This window comes from Periplaneta americana, chromosome 15, assembly GCF_040183065.1.
Source record: "Periplaneta americana isolate PAMFEO1 chromosome 15, P.americana_PAMFEO1_priV1, whole genome shotgun sequence".
Lineage (NCBI taxonomy): Eukaryota > Metazoa > Arthropoda > Insecta > Blattodea > Blattidae > Periplaneta > Periplaneta americana.
In genome coordinates this window covers 22,159,023-22,173,878 of record NC_091131.1, presented here as the reverse complement: position 1 = coordinate 22,173,878, position 14,856 = coordinate 22,159,023, and the positions used below count along the sequence as shown (strand labels likewise).

General features: G+C 34.3%; 1 protein-coding gene across 6 annotated transcripts in view; it reads left to right on the top strand.

Annotated features, from left to right (window-relative positions):
• Positions 1–14,856, top strand: part of LOC138714726 (uncharacterized transporter YutK-like) — a 76,938-nt gene that overhangs the window by 4,724 nt on the left and 57,358 nt on the right. For 2 of the 6 annotated variants that reach the window (XM_069846818.1, XM_069846815.1), the window contains exon 1: positions 11,294–11,491. The exons of 2 other annotated variants lie outside the window; for them this stretch is intronic. The gene's annotated coding sequence lies outside the window, so the exon portion shown is untranslated. 2 more of the 6 variants (XM_069846817.1, XM_069846814.1) reach the window with 2 other exon arrangements.

Genomic DNA, 14,856 nt, shown 5'->3' with positions numbered 1-14,856 from the left:
ATGAAAATAAAAATACACAAATTAAATTTTCTAAAAATAATCAAACAAAATTGATTAGTAGTCTTTTAGCTTTAATTTAAGACGAGATTTGTAATTCTGTGATACTCTTGAGAACAGATATATCATTTTCTTTATAATACTACTTTTTTTTTTTTTTTATGTCTGGGACTGTAGCATATAGGGCAAGAGTGAAAATTTTGTATTTAAAAGGCTTCATACATTGATATGAAACTGTTAGGAAAATAGAGGCTCTATTTAAAATAATATGAGAAAAGAGATTTCCTGTAGGTTCTTCCCCTTAAATTTGTATTTAATTTTCATATTTTAGCCCCATTTTTAACAATACTTCTCACAATTGGATTATATACAGGGCATTCCAGCAATAAGTACTGGTTTATTCTTTGGCTGCTGGACAGTACGGTGCTTAAGCAACCACCAACAACCGGGCCCTTAACTCACAATGATTTACCAAATTAAAACTTACATGCATACTTACTAACCATAATATGTTTTATTTAACATCAATTAATGTACGTTATATTAATTACAGAGTTTTGTACTCACCCTCATGACAGAAGCTGCTGTAAATGTTGAACATTTTGTGCTATACACCGTAAAAAACCATCATTCACATACATGAGCTCCACTGCACTGATTTGTCTAATTGCGTCACCAACGTCATCTTTCAGTTATTCAATTGTGCGAAGATTAATTGCATACACTCTGTGTTTTTTAGTGACGATGGTTTTTTACGGTGACGTGAACTCTGTATTGCGCAAAATGGTCAACACTTCCAGCAGCTACTGTCATGAGGGTGAGTACAAAATTCTGTAATTAATATAACATATAATAATTAATGTTAAATACAACATATTACGGTTAGTGAGTATGCATGTAAGTTTTTATTTTGTGAAACACCGTGAATTTAAGGGCCTGGTTGCCTGCAGTCGCACAAGCACCGTGCAGTCCAGTGGTCAAAGGATAAACTGGTACTAATCATTCGAACGCTTTGTATTGCACTTTATTTTCTCTGTCCCATAATAGTAATATACGTTACAAGAGCGGTATGTTGACGTTTTCATGGTCGAGGAAAAGATTGAAAAAGCGAAGCGTAGTTGAGCTTTTTTAATTTCCGAGAACATGAAAACAAACATGCTCGTGTATCGTACATTATTTTGTGCGAAGATCGTTTATTACATACCTGAAAGACGAATTTCTAATTAGTTGCAATGAAAGCTCCATGTTGGTTTCTGTTTAATGACGGCAACTTCGGAAAACCAAAATATCTTTCTTCAACATTATTGCTATAAAATGTTTTCTGTGTTTACTATACTCCAGCAGGCCGTGATATACGTCTGTCTTTTTTTTTCCCCCAGTCTATAAATGCGAACTTAAAACAAACGGTAAGGTTATGTAATGATTTATTTTTCATTTTAATATTTTAACAATATTATTTATATAACATATTGCAGTAATAACATCGGCGTCTGGAATCTTGTTGATTTTTTCACGGCTTTCTTAATGTTACTTGTATCAGGAATGCAATAAGTTTCGTGGAGTAGTAGACTTTACTTAATTTTTCCAAATATTTAAAAACAATAATTAACATTGCAATTTTGGTGAAATTGCAGTGGTAAGTTTCCAACTTATAATTATTACTATGTTAAACGTCTCTAAAAATAATATGTTAAAAGCCTAAAGCGGTAAAATGAATGTCGCGCTTAAGTGGTAAGAAGAGGGAAATTGTTGTGTGTGTTACGTTGGGAATACTGAATGTGGTATTTCACACTTACCGCGTATTGGTTCTGTGTGGAAAACAAGCAAATACGCACGATCTCGCACAAAATACTATTTAGCAATTACTACTATTGCTCTACCCTTCTTAATTTCATTAACATAAACTTCTTGGCCATCTTCTTTACAATTCGAACCCACAAATATCGGTACTCAAATTCTTCACATCCCTAATACAACTTATTTCATTTTTCAGTCTTAACTTCTCATTATCTGTTCTACATATCAATAATAAAAATAAAAAGCGGAGCCATGTTGATCTCAAATACAAGTACTCACAGTTTTCTGAAGGAGTAACATTAATACTTCAGTCTTGTATTATGTGCAGGAAAAATTTGTCTTGCATAGTATTAAATTCCCAAAGAACAACTACAATATAGAATTCTGTACAAAATATGTGGACATTATGTGAAATAGCAGTTCTATTTAGCTACTTCAGTCAATAGAAGTTGGTTACTATAGTTACCAAGCTTTTGACATATTATTGTTGCTAAGAGTGTTGTGTTGCCATAGAGTGAATGAAATTCAAGTAAAAATTGTAATACCTGGATTAAAGTTTTATGTAATAGAGAAAAAATGTATTGCAGTACGTAGCTATGTTAAAAGAAACTGATGATGATCTCATTTTAGATATTTATAATATTTTTGTTGAGTTGTGTAAGATGTGATAGTCTTTAATGAACGAAAGAATAAATTGTTCAGATTTCTTTGATGATCGTTACGACAACCTGATTTATTTGTGCTTTATTTGTCATTGAGGCTTTTCCTTAAAAAATTGTGCTTCATTATATTTTTTATTATTTTTACACAAATTTGTTTAATTTGTTATGATAAAGAATGGTTATTAACTTTCAAATTTTGTTTTTAGTAATTTTCTATATGAATTTAAGACACTGAAACGATTTTGAATGAAAATTACGTTTATTTATGACATTATTACACTTCTATTTTTGTCTTAAAGAAGAAGTAGTTTTTTTTTAAGTAGAGAACTTACATATTACAGAGCTGAGGATGGAGATACCAGATTAAAACAAATATAGTAAACATGAAAAATATTAAATTAAAAAGCTCTTTGTTCGGTTCAAGTTTGTCGAGCGTGAGAAGAACCGAAATCTGCTTTGAAGAAGCGGATCTTTCACAGCTCGCTCGAACTTGCGCCTTTTATGATCTGTGACCTTGAAGTTTGCTGGCCTTTCCTACCCTCCCCTCCCATCCCTTTATGCTATTAGCTGAGTAAGGATTTAAGAACAGATCTTGTGAAGTTTTATTTAGATGTAAGGACAGGTAATTTCAATTACAAATATGTGATTAAACATCGATAGAAATATACGTACATATAGATATATCACATATTTTTAAAATACATGACAGTTGTTACTATACCAATTACCGTTAGAAAATAGCTATACCGGTAATTGGTCCCTGCAGATTTCTTTAACACTTATGTGATCGCATTTTAAACTGTGAGAGATACGAAATGTCATTTATATGTTCTAAATTAATTTTGCTCGAAATTAGGTTTGCCATGAAAATGTAAGAACACGAAAATATAGCCTAATACATGTTCACTGTTAAGATGTGGTCCACTTTGAAATTCGTGGAAATTCGAAACTTCCAATGCTTGTCTCCAACATTCTTGTGTTCTTTGATGATGATGTTACGTTTTGTAACACATCTTAATGTGAGGGAACAAATTATGGAACAGTTATCACAATTTTGATGATTTTTATATTTTTTTTATTATTTTTAAATGTTATTTATTTACTTACTTACTTACTTACTTACTTACTTACTTACTTACTTACTTACTTACTTACTTACTTACTTACTTACTTACTTACTTACTTACTTACTTACTTATTCATTTATTCATTCATTCAAGACTACATGGGAAGAACAAGGTAAGTCCATTTCATAAAATTATCTAGATTGGAGTTTGGAAAGTAATATGTCAGCTACCTTTTGATCTAAGCAGTTAAGATTTTCGACAAATCTTACATTCTTTAAGAATATATGTTTAAAACTTGAGTACTGTATCGTTATTAGAGACTCAAAGATGGCTTAACTATGAAGTTCTAAATTTCTCTTGTGAAAATTTTACAAAATTTGCTTAACTCGTTCTTCTAATATTGTCTGAAAATGTTATTTGAGTTGATGTTTAGTCAACTGTCCGAAGACAGGTCTGAACCTCAGAAGTGATACCAAAAAGGCACTACCTATGAGACAACTAGGCCAGGAGATAATGGGGTAGGGTGGTCAGTTGCTTTCCTCCTCCATTGCATACATCACCAACTGGCTACATATTATGCTAATCAGACTTCGTATGTATACAAATAATAATTGTTCTTCTTCTGATGCATATTAAGTGAGATTTACTGCCTGATAAAATAATAGATGTACATAATATCAGCCAAAACTCAATCAGTCACCGATATTCATTTTTTCTTCAGACCTGATAAAAATATATGAAGTTTTAATGTACCTGTACTCGGTATTATTGTTTTACTATTGTCGTTATTTTTCTGTATCTCTGAACAATACCAGTACCGTGATTTTCTGTTATGCCAACAGTATTTCATAGCTAGATGACAGGTCTATTACGGAAGATGGCCAGATGATAATATGAGAAGCGATGGTGAAAGGTTATTTACGACTGGAAAGGAGGCGACTCGTGGCCCTTTGTAATTGGTATTATTCCAGGATTCGCCTGAAAGGACATGGGAAACCTCAATAATTCAAGTTAGAGCTGGTTCCTGAGATCTTCTGAATGCAAGGAGAAAAAGTGATTGCCATTATGCCACCATGGTCAATAATAATAATAATAATAATAATGGTAAAAGGAATCCCCGTAATATTCCATGAAGGCACTTGGGCCTCGTGCTTTCCATGACCTCGGCATTAGAATGAGGTGGTGTGGTCGGCACCATGCTCTGACCACCTTTTACCCCCAGGAAAGACCTGGTACTCAATTTTATAGAGGCTGAGTGAACCTCGGGGCTGTTCTGAAAGTTTGGCAACTATAAAAAATCCTGTCACCACCTGGGATCGAACCCCGGACCTTCCAGTCCGAAGCCAGATAATAATAATAATAATAATAATAATAATAATAATAATAATAATAATGCGATGGAACTATAAAAATTGGAGATTTATCCTTCGAAGAGGTGGAAAAATTCAAATATCTTGGAGCAACAGTAACAAACATAAATGACACTCGGGAGGAAATTAAACGCAGGATAAATATGGGAAATGCGTGTTATTATTCGGTTGAGAAGCTTTTATCATCCAGTCTGCTGTCAAAAAATCTGAAAGTTAGAATTTATAAAACAGTTATATTACCGGTTGTTCTGTATGGTTGTGAAACTTGGACTCTCACTTTGAGAGAGGAACAGAGATTAAGGGTTTTTGAGAATAAGGTTCTTAGGAAAATATTTGGGGCTAAGAGGGATGAAGTTACAGGAGAATGGAGAAAGTTACACAACACAGAACTGCACGCATTGTATTCTTCACCTGACATAATTAGGACCATAAAATCCAGACGTTTGAGATGAGCAGGACATGTAGCACGTATGGGCGAATCCAGAAATGCATATAGAGTGTTAGTTGGGAGGCCGGAGGGCAAAAGACCTTTGGGGAGGCCGAGACGTAGATGGGAAGATAATATTAAAATGGATTTGAGGGAGGTAGGATATGATGATAGAGACTGGATTAATCTTGCTCAGGATAGGGACCCATGGTGGGCTTATGTGAGGGCGGCAATGAACTTCCGGGTTCCTTAAAAGCCAGTAAGTAAGTATGTAAGTAAGTAATAATAATGCGAGCTAAGTCACAGGTCTTCTGTTGGCCTTCGATAAAGCTACCCTTCTCTCTTTCATTTTACTCTTATACAAGCTGTTGACATCACATTTGCAAGGCAACCACACGACAACTAGTGAACCAATGTTCAAGATAAATTTTCCTTCTGACCAACGAGGAAGAAACTTAACATTGAACGATGGAATTTTAATTTTCTTATTATGAGGCATAATCGCAACATGTCGGACTGGTTGGAGCAGTTGGTATAGCGCTGGCGGGTTCGATCCCAGGCCAGGTCGATGGCATTTAAGTGTGCTTAAATGCGACGGGCTCATGTCAGTAGATTTACTGGCATGTAAAATAACTCCTGCGGGACAAAATTCCAGCATACCGTCGATGTTGGTATAACCTTGGCAGATGCGGGTGTCATTAAATAAAACATAACATTCTTAATCGCAAGATTCATTTATTCATTCATTCATAGTTTTCTACCCAAGGGCAGATCTTTCACTGCAAATCTAACATTCTCCAATTTTTTTCTATTTTTTTGCCTTCCTCTCAGTCTTTGCATATGATCCATGTATCTTAAAGTCGTCTATGATCTGATGTCTTCTGCCCCGAAACTTTTCTTCTGTTCACCATTCCTTCCAGTGCATCCTTCAGTAAACAGTTTCTTCTCAACCATAACCCAACCAGTTCCATTTTCTCTCCCTGATCAGTTTCGGCATCATTCTTTCTTTGCCCACTCTTAAAAAATTAACCGTGGAAAGACTCATCATGCCATGGTTGTGGTGTTTCTTGGGAAAGATAAATGTGATAGCTTCTAGTTGCTTTTCAGACATCATTCTTTCTTTCGCATCTTAAAATACCCCAGGGGACCCTAGCGTGGAGGTGAGGAGAGTGAATTTGACTAATTAGGCCCTCTGGACTTTACCAAAATTCACTGCAAGGGTTAAATATCAGTTCTATCAGAGTTTTTGATCCAATCAGAGACTGGGAAATCCCTATTAGCCTTTACCCCCGAATCGTAAAATTTGATTTAATTAATTATATGTTGTGTTCATATACTTCATAATAAAATTAGTTATTATACAGGGGAGTACATAAGTAGGTATACAGTAATACTCGTGCAATATACTTTTATTAAGTACAAATGAGGATTACATACCACTTGTAGTTACATGACATCAATCGACATCAGTTTAATTGGCTGATTGATCTGTTATCGATTGTAATTTTTATTTGTACTTAGGTGGTGTCTCAAAGCTATATTTTCAGCTGAAGCGAACTAGATAGTTGTCTAAAAATACAGATGTGACGTCAGAAGTCATGATGCAAAGCTACATAGTGCATAGCAATCAAGTCCATAGTAGCTAGTAAACGAAAATGCTTGCTTTGATTGATGGCTTGTTCATTAAACAAACACGAATACCTCATCAGTAATTGGGATTATGAAGTCTGAAGATGCTTTGGAAGTGAAATAATGTAATTATAATGTAGAATAACACGTTAATTTTGGACATTAACATTGTTAGTAGGCTACTTTCTTTACAATGTTTTAAACATTATTGTAATATATTAGGCCCTTATCTTTTCCACATAACTCTTAACGAAACTGCATTAGGACACTGCCTTCTTAATTCAGTGCTGCAACATGGTCATGGTTTATAGAAAAATAATCTATGAAGAAGGCCATGTTTGAAGCATACATGTCTCTAGTGTGTAGTTTACAAATCACCTATTATCTGTGCATTTCGAACTGGAGACTCAAGGTCAAGCAATAGTCTGCATTTGCCACGTGTGCTTAGCCCATTCTTGGATCATTCTTCTAAACTAAAGTCAGCTGAGGCAGCCGGGATTATCAATGTTTCAGTTCAGTGACTCATGCGTGGTTTGTACGTGAACTTGAGCCACCAGTTCGAAATGTACAGATAATAGTCACTACAGTGTAGTCAAAATCTCCTGACGTTTGGAGCATATTTACTTGTACGGTAATAGCCAGTAGCAACAGCGCTGTGTTGCCGCCTACCGATATTCGTTGACACTACTTGTAAAACATAATATGTGCGCACGGACAAGTTCTTCCTGATTGAGTGTCTACAGGTGATTAGGTTGAATGACATTTTTCTGAAAATATAGAATCAAGAATCTCATTTCTACGCCAAGCAGTTCGCATTTTATGCGTCTTAATCACGTCCATCTGATTCATGGTTTTTATGGTCTTTCATGAGTGATGTTTACACAGCTGCGTGCGGATAAGAAAGCCTTTCGAAGCACCAAGTCTATTAACTGTAAATAGTATCCATTCAGCGACATAAACATTAGATAAAAATAATTATGAAGTGAGAGCTGAAAATGCCAACTCGATTTCTGTTTACGTTGTAATGTAGATATTCGACATGCTTTGTGTCCTTCGGTGAAATCAATAATTCGTTTGTAATAAACATTTTCTCTGTGTTCTTCTCAGTTTATTACTTTATTTGTTTACTAGCCGTACCCGTGCGCTCTGCTACACCCGTTAGAAATAAATATAAAGTAATTACATAATTAAAATAGGACATTTGATCTAGGGAACATTCGTGTTTGATAGAAGGATAAATCGTTTAATATGTTACTTAATTTAAATTGTATTTAAATAATTAAAATGCTATCATTTTGTTCCAGAGACACTCATTTGGTGCAATGACAATTCCTTTAACATGTTTCTTAATTTTTATTACATGCAACCATAGTTTAATGAACTTCGACATCATTTAGATTTAATGTGTAAGTATACTTTATTTTACTTGCTATATGTTTCCATTGAATTATGGTAATAACTTAATTTTAACCCTTGTTTTCTACACGTATTCAGTAAATGGCGCTTGGCCCACTATGGTTCTGAACCCTTCAAATAACTTAAGTTATATTATATTATATTATATTATATTATATTATATTATATTATATTATATTATATTATATTATATAAAAAGTGTAATGATAACGGATGTACGCCGATAAGTAAGTTTTTAATTTGTTATGGGGGCTCTTGAATCTCAGGAGGAACAACTTTTACAACAGCGCAACATAATCTGCTTGGCTCATTACCCAATTTTTTTTTTGCATTGCATTTAATGCATATGTATTTTATGTATTTTAACACAATTCAATTGAGCATGGTTAAAATTTGGATTATAAAATAATGGAATGCTAAGCTAACGTACTATTACTGCATACTAAATCAATACACTCTCGTTGTTCGTTAATTCTCTGAGATTAAAATGAATGTGTAACTTACATAAACATTATTTTAAGAAATACAGAAAACGAAAATACAGAATAGTCTATCAAGTTTTCTGTGCATAAGAAGCTATTTTAATCTTACCTGTCCTCAATTCACTCCGAAGTTACTGTAATAACATTACAGCATTATGTCCGTCTAGAGAAACTACACTTTCAAATAGTGAAATAATAATTAATTATACAAATCGGTTAATTTACCTTCCGATATTACTTCATACAAACACAGAAACATTCTCTGTAGGCTATCTTTCATAACTTTCGATTGTTGTTGTCCAAGGCCCCTTATAGACGAAGTCATTTGTTTTTTATTCCATTACACCGCCTTAGATGGCAGTTATTTTAATTTTAAAACTCATTTATCTCATTAAATATCAGTCCTGTCAAAATTTTTCAAGGAATAAAACTTATCGCAAATTATTTTTAAAGAAACTTTTGTTATGTAACATTTTTCACAAAAATCAATAATAAGCGAGATATTTCGATTTATTTAATTCAGGCCCCCTTATAACTCCCCTTTTAAATAATGTATTTTGAATGCCATATAGCCTAAAATCTAAGTTAAAACGAACATAATTTATATTCCAATTTTCATCGAAATCCGTTCATCCATTATCCCGTGAAAAGGTAACAAACATACAGACAGACAGACAGACATACAAACAAAAATGTCAAAAAAGCGATTTTCGGTTTCAAGGTGGTTAATTATATATGTTAGGACCAATTATTTTTAGAAAATCGAAAATTACCAGAAAAATTTCGACTACAGATTTATTATTAGTATAGATTAGTAGTATGAAATCAAATTATGCCATTCAGCAAGGCCAGTAACTACTAGTGAAGGTAATAGAGCCAGTGGATATAGTAACAAAGTTCGGAAAATTATATTTAATGTCTACAATTTCTTCAGAAAATATTCGTCCGAAGAAAACCATAAAAATCTTTACTTTTGTAAGTGTGAAGAACTAACTGCCAAGACGTGTTCAACAGTGTATCAATTTGTCACAAGTATGCGATGAAGTGCAAAAAGCGAAAACATTGAGTGCTAAGAAATTGTTCGTCTCACCTAGAAAACATATTAATATACCTAAAAGAGTGACGAATTTAAGTGACTTCGAAAACACACCATTGGATTTTTCTCTGGAATTGCAAACATCAATTTAAAGGTATGATTTCTTAATACATTATATATATTATTATATGAATAAATTATATATTTATTATTGTATTGCACTGTTTTGTTATTGAGAACAGATCCTGTTTTCAATACCGGCTGCCCATCCCTACCACCAGACGAGTTCATTCGAGCTCGCATCACCTTCGCTGTAGGTTTGACAACGTCGCACTTGTCCGTTATTGGCTCTCGCGAAACGTCAGGAGATTTGGACTCCACTATAGTGTCTAGTATGGACTTGAGCTTTGAGACACGGCCTTAATAAAACTATATTGTATTACTGTATGCCTACTTATGCACCACCCTGTATAATTAGCAATAAAGCATGGTACTTTATAAAAAAATCTTTCGATGAGCCACCACTGAGCGAAATATGCACCAACATTATAAATTCACACATGTCACATTATTCTGGTTTATAGTCAGCATGGCGTAAATTCACGGCTTGAAGTAACACGAAACAAGAGGCACTTCTTCGGGATCGAACCCAGGTCCTCAGGCTTTATGATCACATGCTAACAACTTCATACATTTAGGTCATTAGCTTATTTGTCTTTCTTTCCTTCTTCCTTTCCGTTTAAGAACAAATGCCATTACCAATTCCTTCAAGGTACTTGTTACGTCATTTTGAATACTGCTCTTCTTGAGAACTATTGCGTTGAAAACATAGTAAATTAGTGGGCGGATGGGAGTTCCGAGAAGTACAGTACCGGTAATGCTTATATAGCTATTTGCTTATACTTTCAAGGCCGCACGTTTTGTTACATGACGTGTCTTGACGTAACTTAGAGTTTTATTGTTTCTGCTATTGTTACCGGTATAATATTTCTCTGTGAAGCATATGTCTCGAGGCAAGACAGCTTGGCAGTTCTCCAACTCTCTCCTACCTGACTAGTTTCTGAGGTTGAGGTAGTACGTACGGTACTTTCCCCGATCATTCCCAAGTGACACCAATAACCAGTGATTGCGCGTCTTTGCGTTATTTCGTGTAACCACGAGGATGGAAATTGTTGCTAAATTTCCTGTAGACTCGAACAAGTGTCCGAATTGTTTAAGTTCGATGGCAGTTTGGAACAGTGTGTTAGTTTTTCGTAAAGTAAGTGTGAGTAGATAACGTAGCTTGGTGTGCAATGTGTCGAACTGCCTGTTGTGCGATAAGAAAATAGTTGATACTGCTATACCACACGTCAGCCCTCAACTATTGCGAAACTTATGCTACATAGGAAGCACTGGTAGGTAAATACAGTTCTTTCACTAACGGTAGCAGTGGTGTGTATGTGACTTTAAAGAAAGTGATTAATTCGATCTCTATAAAGTAGTGATTCCCAAAGTGGTGATCGCGACCCCTTGGAGGGTCGTTTAAAGAGCTGAAGCGGGCCGCAAGATGATTTACAAAATGAAGCAAAAAATGCCTTATTAACAGACATTTATTTTCTATTTAGAAAGGTAAACATAAACAACATTTAACATAATTCTTTTTTAAATGTTTCCGTAGGCCTAGTTATAAAGTAATGCGATAAATGTTATATTTTTCAGAAAGTAGCTTCCCAAGTATTCGATACACATAGGTAGTAATACCATTTTGAAGTTCAAGGAGATTTTTCGGAAAATATCAGTATACGGATTCCTCACTGACAATTATTACTAAAAAGAGCAGATTTGTCTGCGTTTGTCGAATGCGCATCATCATGCTTACGAAAAGGCTCTTTTCAGTGCCAATAATTTATTTTATGTGCACAAGGTTGGAATTTTGAAGTAAAAGGGAAAGGAAGGAATCCGTGTTCTGAAATTTAACCGATTTTTCGCTTACCTGACGAGTCTGTTAGCCAATGGCGTAGCGTCAATGTAAGCTAAAAAGCTTAGCTTCCCCAGTTAATAATAATTTCATAATAAACCTGCAGTTTATGGAGAAAATTATTTATTAATTTTAATAGAATTTATATTTACGCGTTAAATATTGTGATGCGGCAGCTCAGGATGATTTGTGATGCAGCAGTAAACAAGAAGCCTGCACACACCAGCTTCCAAGCAGACTGGTTTCTTCTGTGTAATCCACCCCGCAGATTTTCCATCCCTTTCTAACTAAACTACCCTAGTCGCAAGGCTCGTAAGAAGCTAGCTTTAACACTTAAAATAAGTAGTTTCCGAGTTATCCCTTTTCGTCAGTTGTGTTCAGTTGAAGTGTTAGTGTGCATTGTGGCTGATAAAATAAATAATGAGCGAAATAACAGTTCCTGACACTAATTTACTTGAATTTTTTTTTTAGGAAAATTGTATTATCAAGACTGACTTACGAACAAAAGTGTGATTTAAAAAACAAATGACCGACTCCCTTGCTGTCAATGAAGGACACAACCAAAAGACAGACGCATACTTACGTAATGATACTAATATTATGATTTCTCTAAGTATGACAGGGAGTGAGGTAATGTTATACGTATACGTGTCTATTTGTTAAGAGATATGTGTAAACCGTGAAATCATATTTTACTACGTATCATTTGAGGTCATGCCTTATTGGTGTTACTTACGATGTTCCAACCAATCTTCGACTGCTGACTTGAAATTGACTACTATTTATTTTAAGACTGTATTTTTGTAATACGTTTTCTCATATTGCATGAAAGACAACTTGAGTTAGCTTCCCCTGCTCAAAATTTCATGCTACGCCACTGCTTTAGCGCGTCTGACACCGAACGCAAGTGGCCCGGGTTCTATTCCTGATCGGGACAAGTTACCAGGTTGAGGTTTTTTCCGGGGTTTTCCCTCAACCCAATATGAGCAAATGCTGGGTAACTTTCGGTGCTGGACCCTGGACTCATTTCACTGGCATCTCATTCAGACACTAAGTAACCTAAGATGTCGATAAAGCGTCGTAAAATAACCTACTAGACTAGAAACTTATTTTGCATAAATACGAAGTTGCAAATATTATCAAGCATCCTTTATAAGCTTCAGGTATTCCTCTGATTCAAAACTTGTCTATGCTCTGTAGAAAAAAAAGTAGTTTCATCTTTGTATCAATAGGTACATGTTTGAGTGCGTTTTTCGGTACTGATATCCCTCATTTTTTTTTTAATTTAAGCCAGCTGAACGAACTGTCTAAAAACGGATTCAGTATCCATGTGAGACTGTTGTATTTGTTTTCAATTTCTTCCAGAATATACTCACAGCACAAGAACATGCAATAATTTACATTTTAATCATCATAGGTTATCCAAAAGTCTCAATAGCTTATCACATACAGGGATAAGACTTTACAACAAACTCCCTGTTGAAACTAAAGCCCTTAGCTATGCTAGATTTAAAAAGTCAGTGAAACATATTTTACTTTTCCACATGCCTTTTACTGTCAATGAGTATCTTAGTTTAGCACTCCAAATTTAGCTTACAGTAGTTAGTATCTCCTTTTGTGTTTACTGCTCTTCTTTTCTATCTGATTCATGTCTGGGGTGAGACTGCCCAAGAAGATAAGGAAACCAAGAACCTTGTACAAGTAATGGTCTGAAGAAAACTGTGGAGAATTGACTTCATTACTGAATGTATTGATTGTATATTATTTGTATATTATTGTAGACATCTTGTATGTCGGAAAAACATGTATGTAACCGCATATTTATTATGTATTCACTCTGACGATGCCATGAAATCATTGCATTTCCTAAGGCTAATAAATATCTATCTATCTATCTATCTATCTATCTATCTATCTATCTATCTATCTATCTATCTATCTATCTATCTATCTCACAAAGCTCTTTTTAAAATTGCACTTTGGGTGGTATCCACTGATTTTGAGTAAAATCATTGTTGTTTGCTATTTTACAGGGATTTGTATTTTTCGAATCACCAATAGTAGTATAGTAGGTATAGTATTTATTAGCTGTCGATATAGCAAAAACTGATGACATTGTCAAATACAAGTGTGAAATTATCGTACTAAAATGAAAAATATTGTATTATATACTGGTACACCACTAAAGATAAAACAAACTGATCCCAAATACTCTTTAGAGTTTAAATTTGAGAGTAAAGATGTTCAAAGATAGGCTTATATCGAGATGAAAATTGTAACACACTGATCCCAAAATCTCTAACAAGAAATACCAAATTGTAGAATTTGATACACCTCCATAAATGCTTTTACTTCGTCTTTTGACTTTGCTTTGCAAATGCTTTGAAGTATCACATACTCAGCAAAATTGTCAATTGCTTTTGCTTTGTCTTTTGGGTTACGCCTTTTGACTTTGCTTTTGCAATATTTCTGACAAGATTGCCGTTCCACGACTTCTTCGTCGTGCTGATGAGAACTGAATAGTTCAAAACCGGAGATTCTCAAACTGGGTCAAAGAATATCACCTCATTTTGTGTATCGCAGGCCAAAGCCTTTGGAAGATCCAAAGATTGCAAAGGATAATACCAAATGCAATCAAAGGATCAAACCTTTGGCAAAGATCCGCGAAAACACAAACTTGTATTTTCAAGAGTGTAAACTCTATCTATTGTTTTGCATTTTCTCTGTTTCGGCTTAAATTCGCCTCTTCAGCTAGAGAAATGTGATGGCAAAATCACTACTCTAGGACAGAGTGGAGAAGGAAAAATCTCTAAAGAGAAATTCCAAATTGTAGAACCCAAATAATATTTGATACTCTCTGTTTATATACAATAAAACAAGAATTAACTTACTTTATGATAATTTTTTAATATATTACAAAAATAATAATAATAAAACTCGGAGAAAGAAATCTAAAAAATCTCTACAGCTTGATTTTCTAACTCAAAATATTCTTGCACAGAATAGATCGGATTTG